The sequence below is a fragment of the Danio aesculapii genome, chromosome 15 (genome assembly GCF_903798145.1).
Source record: "Danio aesculapii chromosome 15, fDanAes4.1, whole genome shotgun sequence".
NCBI lineage: Eukaryota > Metazoa > Chordata > Actinopteri > Cypriniformes > Danionidae > Danio > Danio aesculapii.
In genome coordinates this window covers 35,590,135-35,601,123 of record NC_079449.1, presented here as the reverse complement: position 1 = coordinate 35,601,123, position 10,989 = coordinate 35,590,135, and the positions used below count along the sequence as shown (strand labels likewise).

Below are 10,989 nucleotides of genomic sequence, written 5' to 3'. Positions count from 1 at the left end.
TATCTTTATAAAAATAAGACGTGTAAATGTTGGTTTAAAGTCAATTTATATAAAATTAACTAAATTTCACTTTTGTTGGTTGTTTTTTCACATTTGTTTGCACATAGTTTGAGAGTTTTTTAGTGCTCATGGACATTTGGACAGATGGTGGCACTAGAGGGATTGAGTTAGAGCCTCTAGATTTTGTAGGAATATTGTTCATGCTGTCAAAAATCTGTATCAAATTCCATAACTTCCCCATATGTACTTCTATGAGCTTCCCTAGACTCAATTGCAAACAATGGTGGCAATAGGTGCCTGTATTAATGCTTGGCCCCTAATAATAAAGATGAAGTAAAGTAAATTGAAGTAAATATATATATATATATATATATATATATATATATATATATATATATATATATATATATATACAGTATACCGTGGTCACTCGTTTATAGGTGAAATCTGCAAAATCTCAGCTTTATTTTTTTACAATTAATAAAGATGTGTTAAGGCTCCTTACTGCACACTTTACACACTTTTCTCAGACAGGCATTAACATTGTCACACTTTTCACTTGTTGAAAACTCTCAAAGTTCAATCTTCGGTAGAACATAAGTCCAGTATTATAGAATGAAACCAAAGATCAAAACCTGTTGTCAGGAGCAAATATTCATTGCTGTCAGCAAATGGTTCATAAAGCTTTTTGCATTTGTGCGGATAATGCTGGCATCCAGCGTGATTTTCTTTTTCCTGCAGTCACTGATCCACAAAACTAAAGCACACTTCAGCTTTAAGGGGGTCGCACACATGATGCGTCTCACACATGACAGTTGAAAGTAATTCTCTCTGGTGGCGCATATTCGCTTGTTATTTAAAATGAAATTATTCAGATGGCACGGCAGAAATACGAACAGTGTCCTAAGTCGTAACCTGATATAAACCTATGTTTATAATTTTAAAATGCATGGTGCTGTGTGGTGCATTCAGTTTGGGACCCCCTTTATGTTGGTCTTGTTGTGGACAGTTACAACCTTTTTTCATGCCCGTAGCCGGGGGGGGATTAGGGTGGTTCAAATGAACCACCCCCACAGCCAAAAGGTCCAGAATTTGTCCTTTTAATTATTTTATGTAATTTAATATTCTATAATATATTTATTATATAATTAATATAATATATTTATATTTAGTATATATTGTAATAAAGTGTAATTTTAAATAACAATGGCCAGTAATTCAAATCCCATTGAGCCTTAAAGCCACAATAATGTGACGCGAGACATATGTGACATAACTTACTGAGTGGTAACATTTGAATCTTTGATGCAACATCCATACTGAGTAACGCTATGGGTCGAAAAGAGCAAGAGAGGCAGAAAAGGCAAGCAGCGGCATCATTATCTCAAAATATCAAACATATGTTCAAAAAGACTGCCAAACAGCGTAAGGCTAAAGTTACTTACTGAAAATCTGTCCCTATCCATGAGGTTCTAGGCTAACTGGTCACATTAGCCAGGACGCCCTGTATAATTATTGACTTGTCCAGTACATGACCTCCCTTTCCCTATTTTTGCCATTATTTTTTTTTAAATAACTGCCCGACGTCCTCAGCCGTCAGATGTCACTTCACACCAAAAGGTGCTAATCCTGTCACGTCTGTGTTTTTGAGGCTGTTTGGTCTCTTCATTTGTTTTATTCTGATCGGATATAAATCTGATCACTCAAACCACTTCAGAAGGTGATCTGGGATGCAATCCAGATGAAACAGGACAGGTCTAATAATTTTTTAGACAAAATTTATGTAATTAAAATAAATTATGACCTGGAGAAAATCTGACCTGCGCCTGAAACACCTCTAGGTGCACTTTTACAGCCAAAATTCTATTAAAACATATTACAATAAGCATAAACATGTGTTCTAACTTTTCAGACCTGTAGCCAGGGTGAGTTTGGAAGACCCACCCCTCACTGACAAAGGTCCAGATTTTGTCCCATACGTGAGCTCATTTGTCCTATTTTTAATGCCATCATAAATAATGAAAATAATTAATCGAAAAAGGCTTAAAGACCAAACAGAATCCTCTGTCGGCTGTTGCTTCAGTGGGACTATAATCTGATGTAAGAGGTCTTCTTTCACTACTATGTTGTTTTTAAACAGAGAAAACATTTTACATCTAACTTTTATTCTAAATCTTGGACCTTATTCCTAATATAAAAAGGCAATAAAAAGGTGTGAAGCACCAGAAGCGGACCATATTAAATCATTTAGAATATTTTTTGGCTATTGTTGATATCCAGGAATTGAAATCAAATGTACTTTTTTTTTACCAAAGAGGCTAGAAAAATTATGAAGAATTCATTATTATTATTATTATTATGTTTTAATTATCATTTTTTTTATTGAAATGGCCACATTTTGACTGAGGACAGTTGAATGTGCTGGCCAGTTTGTTTCTTGTCTAATAAATGACAGTAGGCTACAGTTTGGCTACAAAATGTCACTAAAATGCAGTATTTAAATCTCATAGTTAAATAGAAACAGAGGCGTATAACTGCATAAAGGTCAACTTTTTTGAGAAAAAAGAACCACCCTTTTCACCAGGCTGGCTACGGGTCTGTTTTTGTATCTTTTTTGGAACTCACACTGCTAGCGATTGACGATTTATGTTAATTTGGCAAGCTGAGTACATTCTGTACTGTACAGGAGATATGGAGGAGATTGATTGACAATGTTCTACAGCCAATCAGGATGCAGAACACAATGCCCTGTAAAATAAAAAATAAGCATGTCAAATTGTAAAAAAATCTGCTAAACTGCGAGGCCTCGAAAGGTGAACTGTGTTATAGCAACGGATCACTGTATATATGATAAATACATTTTTTTATTTAAAAAAGAAAAGACCAAGTAGCACCTTTAGGAGATGTACAAGAAAGGTATTGAGGACTATGTTTCTGGATAATCAGTCCTTCCACTCTGCATGTCTCCAGTTTAAAAGAAGGAATTCTCTACAAAAAAAGGCAATCTTAATAATGTCATTGGGATTTTTAAAGAAAAAGTATGAAAAATACAGCTAAAGCAATGGATTTTGGACCCAAGTATGTTAGCATCAAAGTAACAAGCTAAGCATCAGAACATAATTGTCATTTATTTACGGCTATTAAGTAAACATTTAATGATGACACAGACTTATATACCAATATCAACATAAGCTCATTCTGAAAACGGTAGCCCTATATACATTTCTTTAGATCGCGAATTATGAAGCCAGAAGTACGTAAGACTGCATTTCGTCATTAAAACGAACGCTATGGGGCAGTATGATGATGTTCCTTTTCACGCTGACCAGCTTACCGCTTAGTTCCATATAGACGGCTTTTCCACTCTAACCAGTTTGTTCAGTAGCTCGCCATGTAGGTCAACGGACTTGAGATGAGTAAATAAGAGAGTGAGAATGAGGTAAAATCTGAAATCGTGGTAAAAATCAGGCGAGGGCTTTTCTTTTTCTGGATTGCTTTTTAACTGTTGATTGGGTTTAGGGAAGTGGGCGGCCAGGTCAATTGGTGCTTTTGAAAACACTATTGGTTGGGTTTAAGGAAGGAGGAGGGTTAGTCAGTCAGTCAACAGTGGCCTCTGGTGCATTTACGCAAGAACAGCAGGCAAAAATGGCACTCGCAAGAGAAATTTGAAATCTGAAAAAGCATACACAGTGGCCTCTTGTGGATTCATGAAAATAAAAACTGAAAAAACATAGCTCCAAGGAAAAATATATAGCGGTACATTTTCAGAATGAGCCTAGGAAGACCAATACTTTTGCCGTATTGATATTTAGTAAAACATTCAGTGTAACATACACTGAAAACATTCAGTGTAACAGATGTTTATAATGAAACAGCACACTTATTCAAACCTCTACAAATAAAAAAATGTCTTGAATGAATTTAAATGTCCAATGTTATTTTTTTCATGATGTTAAATATAAGTATAAATGACAAATATAGTCTTTAAAAAAGTATGATATTCATTTTTTTTTTAAATCTCAGAAACATTTTATTTATTTTTTCTCATCACAGAGTCATTTTTCAATATTACAGCACACCTTTTTATAAACCACATACTTGGTATATATGAGTCCTTATCAACATTACATTGCACACATAATATTACTTAACAGGAATTAAATCATCCGACATCATTTCCTCCACGATTAAGAAATACACGTACATGATCCATGTACTGGAACTGAAGCAACAGTTTTTTCATCAGTCTAAGGGGTGGCCTTTGAACTCACATTTATGTGGAAACGATTCAGCTTGAGAGGAAAAGCTGTCCTGTGTTTTTAGTGGTGAGATTGAAAAACAAGACAGAATCTGAGTCAGGCGTTGAGAATAAAAGACAAGATAAACGATCTCGATAGCAATGAAAGTGTGCTGTGCTTTTCCGTATCTGTGGGACCGTTATCTTAACCAGCGATGAATCATCAACATCCCCAGCGCTAATAACAGTCACCTCAGAAACGTGATTCAGACTTTTCAAAGAAATGAAGAAAATAAATACACCGACACATACTTTCACATCATAATATGTAAATAAGTGTTGTGAATCTAGGCTGTATATACACTATTTACAGGCATCGAGAGAATAATATGTGCGGTGATGACAGTTATTTCTTGTCGACGATCCTGCTGACTGAAAATGGAGGCGTGGATTTCTTTATCCCAACTTTTCTGCAGAGATACACACAAATCAAGTCAAAATGAACCACATATAAAAAGATGCCAATCTTATTCTGCTAAACCAAATACCACACAACACTTACTGTAAAATTTTATCTTTCACTGAAGGCTCTGTCAAGGAAAAGATGGAAGCACAATTATTTTCTTAATGTTTGCCAACATGTCTACTAGCTCAAATCAGCATCTACTGCTGGCATCAACTAGCATCGATTCATGTTTGCTTACTTTTACGCTTGCAGCACTTTTTCTTGCAGCAGATTTGCACCACACAGATTAGCACGAACAATCCTAAGATCCCAAATGCAACAGCTATCCCAATGGATTTTGTTGTGGAGCTATCTGGAAGAAGGCATTACACAAACACCACTTTAAATTACACAATTACATTTATAGTAAAAAAGAAAAAAAACATAAACAGTGCTTAAAAACACTTGATTTAAAGGGGTGTTCAGAAGTTTGTCATGGAACCTTTATAATTATGACATGACGTCATGAATGTGAATGAGATTTTATGCATACTTATGACAACTGTTATTAAGTGTCATTTGCTCAGTTATGTCTTTTTAAATGCAAAGATAAACTTGACAAACAAATACATCCCAAATCTTTATCTCATAAATATATCATTATCATGATTGTCCTGAGGCATTATAATTGTGATTATAAAGGTTTAATGACAGTCTTATAACATCCCCTTTAAGTAACGTGTTACCCATAATTATAGTACATAAATGCAAAGCACCATCAAATTAAACTGCATGCAGTAATACCATCAGTGTTGGCCCTTCGTGGGCAGCCTTTACCTAGCCCCCAGGAAGTCCCGACTAGCCCCATATTTGTCCTGCATGGGAAGACCCCACTTCGTGTTTGTGAAATGAGGATTTGCAGCATGCTTTCTATTTCTGCATAGTGAGGATTTGTAATACTTCTTTTTTTTTTACATTTTTTATTTGCTGGTGTTGTTACTATTTGCATGTGTTCTAATTGCGGCATGTTGACTAGTGATGGGAAGTTCAGTGATTTGAGTATCGTTTAGCTAGATGAACAAATCTTTTTTTTTTTAAAGTCATTTTGTTTAGTTCATTCCACATGCCAAAATATCATTAAAATGTTGTGCTGTCTCTCAGGCACAATTAGTGATCTACAACTAGCCCAAATGTTAAGCACACTACAAACAAGTCATAACTACAATGCTATAACAAGAGAAAATATAATACAGTATTTATAATAATAATATTTAATGATAGTTGGATGATAAACTAAGAGAATTTATAGGTAATACTTTCAAAGTTTGAAATATGATCGAAAAAAGTAAATTTTAATCGAAATTGAGCCTGAGTTATGTTGCATTAACAAAGTTTTCATCAACAGGTGCCCCAGCATGTTTTTTTTTTTTTTAATTTTTAATTTGCAAAGCAATGGGATATGCACAGCAAGTGTTTTTCAGCCAATGATGAAGTTCTGGTAAAAGCTTGATGTGTGCATTTACAGCACTGATGATGTAATGTAATTTAAATATAATCAGTTAAATAGAAGCATCCATATAGCATACATTTGGTTGTTAAAGTGTAAAAAGAGGTGAAAGACCTTTTAAACACATGCGCTGTCATTAGCCACAGTCTAGCACAGAAATTTCATTAAAAATACTGGGGGAAAATATATTTTAATGCAGTGCTTCTTGTTTGGTCTGATACCCACTATATATCATGTATATCAATCAGGCAGTGAAGATCACTGTTTTTTAAAGAAATCAGATCACATGATTTCTGGGATGACAATTCACCAGAAGCCCTGAGGCTGGCTGACTGAAATTAAAAGTCTGTGTGCATGTACCCCATTGGTTCAATTGTTTTTGAAATGCTTAATTTCTCCCATCACTAGTAACACCATGCAAGAGGGCGCTCTTGTCTGAATACTGACTCAAGGGTGAAGAATTAGTATGGACGGAGGGGACGTGTCCCCACCAATGTTCCCTCTAAGCTGCGCGCGTGCGCAATCGCGCACTGCCCGCAAATTCTCAGCGCACAAGAAAATCTATCCAGCGCATAAACAACATCAACATAACGTATTAATTAATATCTAATATTAGACTTAATCTAATCTAATTAATTCGCCCAATAATATTGTTTTTTTTTTTTGTTTCTCACTCAGTGAGTGACAGGTGTCTAGCCAATGTTACGATACAGTTCGCTTACGGTACAAAGCCAATCATGGCATTGACGGTGCTTGCGTCTGGGCCCCGCCTATATGCGCCGTGCAGGTTAGCTAGCAGGTTAATAGATGCTAATACAAACCCCGCATCATGGCGAAACGAACAGGCAGCGACACATCCACTCACCAAGTCACAGTAAAAAAGAAATGCAGTTCTTATAAGATGGAATGGTTGTCGGAGTATGTGCAAATTGAAGAAAAAGCGGTGAAATTGGGTGAGATTTTTTCTTTTTCAAGTGAGAAAGGTCTACTCTGCAAAACATGCAGCGATGCCAAAATAGCAAGTGAGTTTTCAAAGGGAAAAATGTGGATTGAATGGAAGCTGGACTATCTCAAGCGTCACGTTCAGTATAAAAGTCATTTAAAAGCTGTCGAAACTGTACGAAGACTCAAGATGGGACAGGGGATTAGTACATTATTGCGGGAGAGCGCAAAAGACCGAGAGAAAAGGAACGAGCTGTCACACAAAACAAAATCGGACCCTGAACAAGTTAAAGTTCTCATTGACAATATTTTACTTGCCATCAAAATGAATGCATCAATGCTGTCAGTTCAACAAATCCACGATCACATGGCAAAGTATGTGAGTATACCAGAAAGCTGGCGAAGCAAAAACTATGCCATTGAATTTGTGAACTCAATCAATGAGATCGTCTTGAAATCGTCTTGAAGTGACACATTTGGACCAGCTGATGCGCATAAAATCAAAGCAAGAAGCAGACGAAGCCATCAACCTGGACAAAGTGTACAACCATTGGAGAAGTGAGAAGGACAGACGTGAAAAATAAGGTCAAATTTAAGTCAGATTTGTGCATATTCTAGTGACGGTTATTAAGATTTTGTCTTTATGGATATTAATCATTAAATGTTGTTACTATTAGGTCATTTATGGGTAGTAGAAATGCCAAGAAAAACTGTGTAATTAGATATTTTACAGACAAAGTGTTACAGGAATTTGCACTGTATCACAAGCTACAGCACAAATCATTGTGCAAAATGTGAATGTTTTAATGTGAGCAAAATGTTATGTCTGAAAGGTGTATATGTCTCATATCTTCCAGAACAGGACCCTCAGCCAGGCCAAAGCAGGACTCTCAAATACTGTATAACATCTACACATCCCATTTTTCAGACTTTTGTCTCTTTTTTTTTAAGTGGACCTAATTACTTATTTAAAAATAAAGCGTGCATATCTGATGTTGCTCACAGTAGTCCTCAGTTTGCTCAGGGAGCTTGTGTGTATGCCCAGATACATGAAAAATTAGAGGGAACATTGGTCCCCACCAATATACACAGATTATTAAAATGTCCCCACCAATAATTTAATCGCTTCCAAAATAAAATAATGCTCTGTCGAAATTTTCCTGTCAGGCTTACTGTGCAAGACTCAGGTGAGACATGGACATAAGCAGCTACATTTCAAAGAAAAGTGTCAGTTACTTGAAGTCAAGTTCGCTACTGGTCCACCATAATAGTAACCATGGATGTGCAATTAATAAAAAATTTGTTTCGATTTTGGCCACCACAATGATTATGAAAAACAACAATCGAGATAAAATGGTTACTGTGTCCCATGCCTCCCCCTTTCCAGAAATTTGCACTCATTCCTTGTCAAAGTAAAATAATGTAAATTTATTTTAGCACCATAACACATGCTTGATTTAATGTTGTTTTTATCGCCAGTTATATTTGATAGATTTATTTATTTATTAAAGTTTTTTAAGGGCAAAACTGAACATGTGCTGTTCTGTTTGCACGATCAGAGAAGGAAAAGAACATGGACATGTATAGTCATCTTTTAGCTTAAAGTGCATAAATGGCAACATTAAAAATGTGTTCAGATGCAGTGGTAAGTGTATTTATGTATTAAAAAGAAACTCTCTTGTGACCTTTGTGAGCCTTTTCATCATTATTTTGAGTCTATTATTTATGCAAATTAACATCCTTCACTCTAAGAAATGCTGGGTTATTTAAACCCAAGTTGGGTAAAATATGGTCTAACCCAAGCATTGGGCTAAATTTGGTCCTATTAATTTTATTAAAAAAACATAACCCAGCAGTTAGTTTAGTCCATATTACATGTAGCATTGGGTTGAAATAACCCAGCATTTCTAGATTGGTTTAGTAGTTTAGACAGGTCTGCCAACTTTCATGCATTCCGTTTAAATGTTAGACCAAAGTTTCATTTTTTAAATGTCTTTGTTTTGTTGACATTACCAAAATGGATTTATTTGAAGACCTTTTGAGGATGTTTACTTCAAAAAACATAATCCCTTAATTCTCTGTATTGTAATTTTTAATAATTTAAAATTACACTGTTTAACATGGGGTTTAAATGTGTTACCAAGAAGTTTTAGGGCTACAGTATGTTCAAATATTTCTATTTGTTACTGCCAGCTTCCACTTCGGTGGCTTTTTAATAGTTTTTTTTAACAGTTAAGTGCAATAATTCTGTGATTTTGAAAGACACAAACATATCTACTTACTAGAACACATTATTAATCAAAAGTTATGCTAGTCCTGAATGCTAACTGCAACCATATTAGCTTAGCATAACATGTTGCAGTGTTCAACGCAAAATATGCACTGACACGTCACCGACACAGACATAAATTGTTAACAGTTTAAATACATTTAAATCCAGTCATTCAGCAGCTATTTTTCATCACCAACTTCAAAAGACATTTGCAATAACTAACAGCTCTTTGAAGTGCTTTAAGCCAATCAAATGCTTCTAAGTATGTTTTGAGAACATCAATAGCCACACTGTGCCAAACTCAGTTCCTTACCCATGATGCCTTTTCCTTTCGTATGATGTGTTCAGAAGAGTTTGTAAACTTAGATCCAGATGATACTTCTACTTCTCTCAGAGAAGTTTTTTTCTGAAACAGTGCTAACTTTTTATGTCGCTAACTTGCCTGGAGTACATTTGTAGACTATGAAAAGCTACATATTTAAAAAACTGGTCTGTCTTCATTCTCCTTTTTTGACACCACCTGGCCTTTCCTTTTACAAAGGTGCTTCACTTTCACCTGACTACATATGCGTATTTTTATTGTTTACTTGTCTTATTGGCTGTACCTGTTGTTTTTAGCACTGATGGCACATTTTTAGCAGTCTGTGTTTTGTGAGATGTTTCCTTTTTCATCTGGAGACTGTTCTCAGCTGAAATAAACTTTCTGTTCTTGTAAATGTGAAGTGTGTAACAGAATGCCTTCGCCTCATCTTTTTACATACTCCTACATTTGTCGCCTAACTTAAGGTCACATGTCTTGTTATGAATCAGATGGAATGAGTGTTCAGTGCTGTCTCACACATTACAAGTGCACACTGTGACGTTAGAGCGGTTTGTGGAAATATGCATGTGGTGCGAACTGCCCTCTGCTGTTGAGTAGATGAAGTTCAGTAGGCTACAATTTTCCCTCAGAATGCAATAAAATAGCCAGTAATTTAACAGGGGCTTGTATGAGATGAAGGTGAAATCCCCCAACCCATTCGATTTCCTTTGGCTTAGTCTCTTTATTCATCAGGGGTCGCTGCAGTAGAATGAACCGCCAACTTATCCAGCACATGTTTTACAGAGCGGATGTACTGGGAAACCCTAGGAAACATCCATACACACTCATTCACACACATACACTACGGCCAATTTAGTTTATTGAATTCACCTATAGCGCATGTCTTTGGACCCTGAGGTAACCCACGCGAACATGGGGAGAACATGCTAACTCCACACAGAAATGCCAACTGGCTTGAACCAGCGACCTTCTTGCTTCTTCTTTGTGCTACTCATTGTGTTGTCCATGTACCCTAACTCACACGGGAAAAATACTTACAGTAGTTTATATAAATACTATAGTAATAATAGTAATTATCTCTTGAGATTGAATGTGTGTGTGTGTGTGTGTGTGTGTGCGTGTGTGCGTGTGTGTGTGTGTGTGTGTGTGTGTGTGTGTGTGTGTGTGTTTTCCTGTGGGGAAACTGTTTTTTTTTACTATTTTTTTTACAATTTTTTTACTAAATACTATAGTAATAGTAGTAATTATCTCTTGAGATTGAATG

General features: G+C 35.8%; 1 long non-coding RNA gene across 1 annotated transcript; it reads right to left on the bottom strand.

The window, feature by feature from the left end:
* Positions 1–4,023: 4,023 nt before the first annotated feature.
* Positions 4,024–9,890, bottom strand: LOC130241916 (uncharacterized). Its single transcript, XR_008838922.1, has 4 exons — positions 9,717–9,890; positions 4,942–5,055; positions 4,800–4,827; positions 4,024–4,707 (listed from the first exon to the last, which is right to left on the bottom strand). It is a non-coding gene; the product is annotated as an uncharacterized LOC130241916 (long non-coding RNA).
* Positions 9,891–10,989: the final 1,099 nt, after the last annotated feature.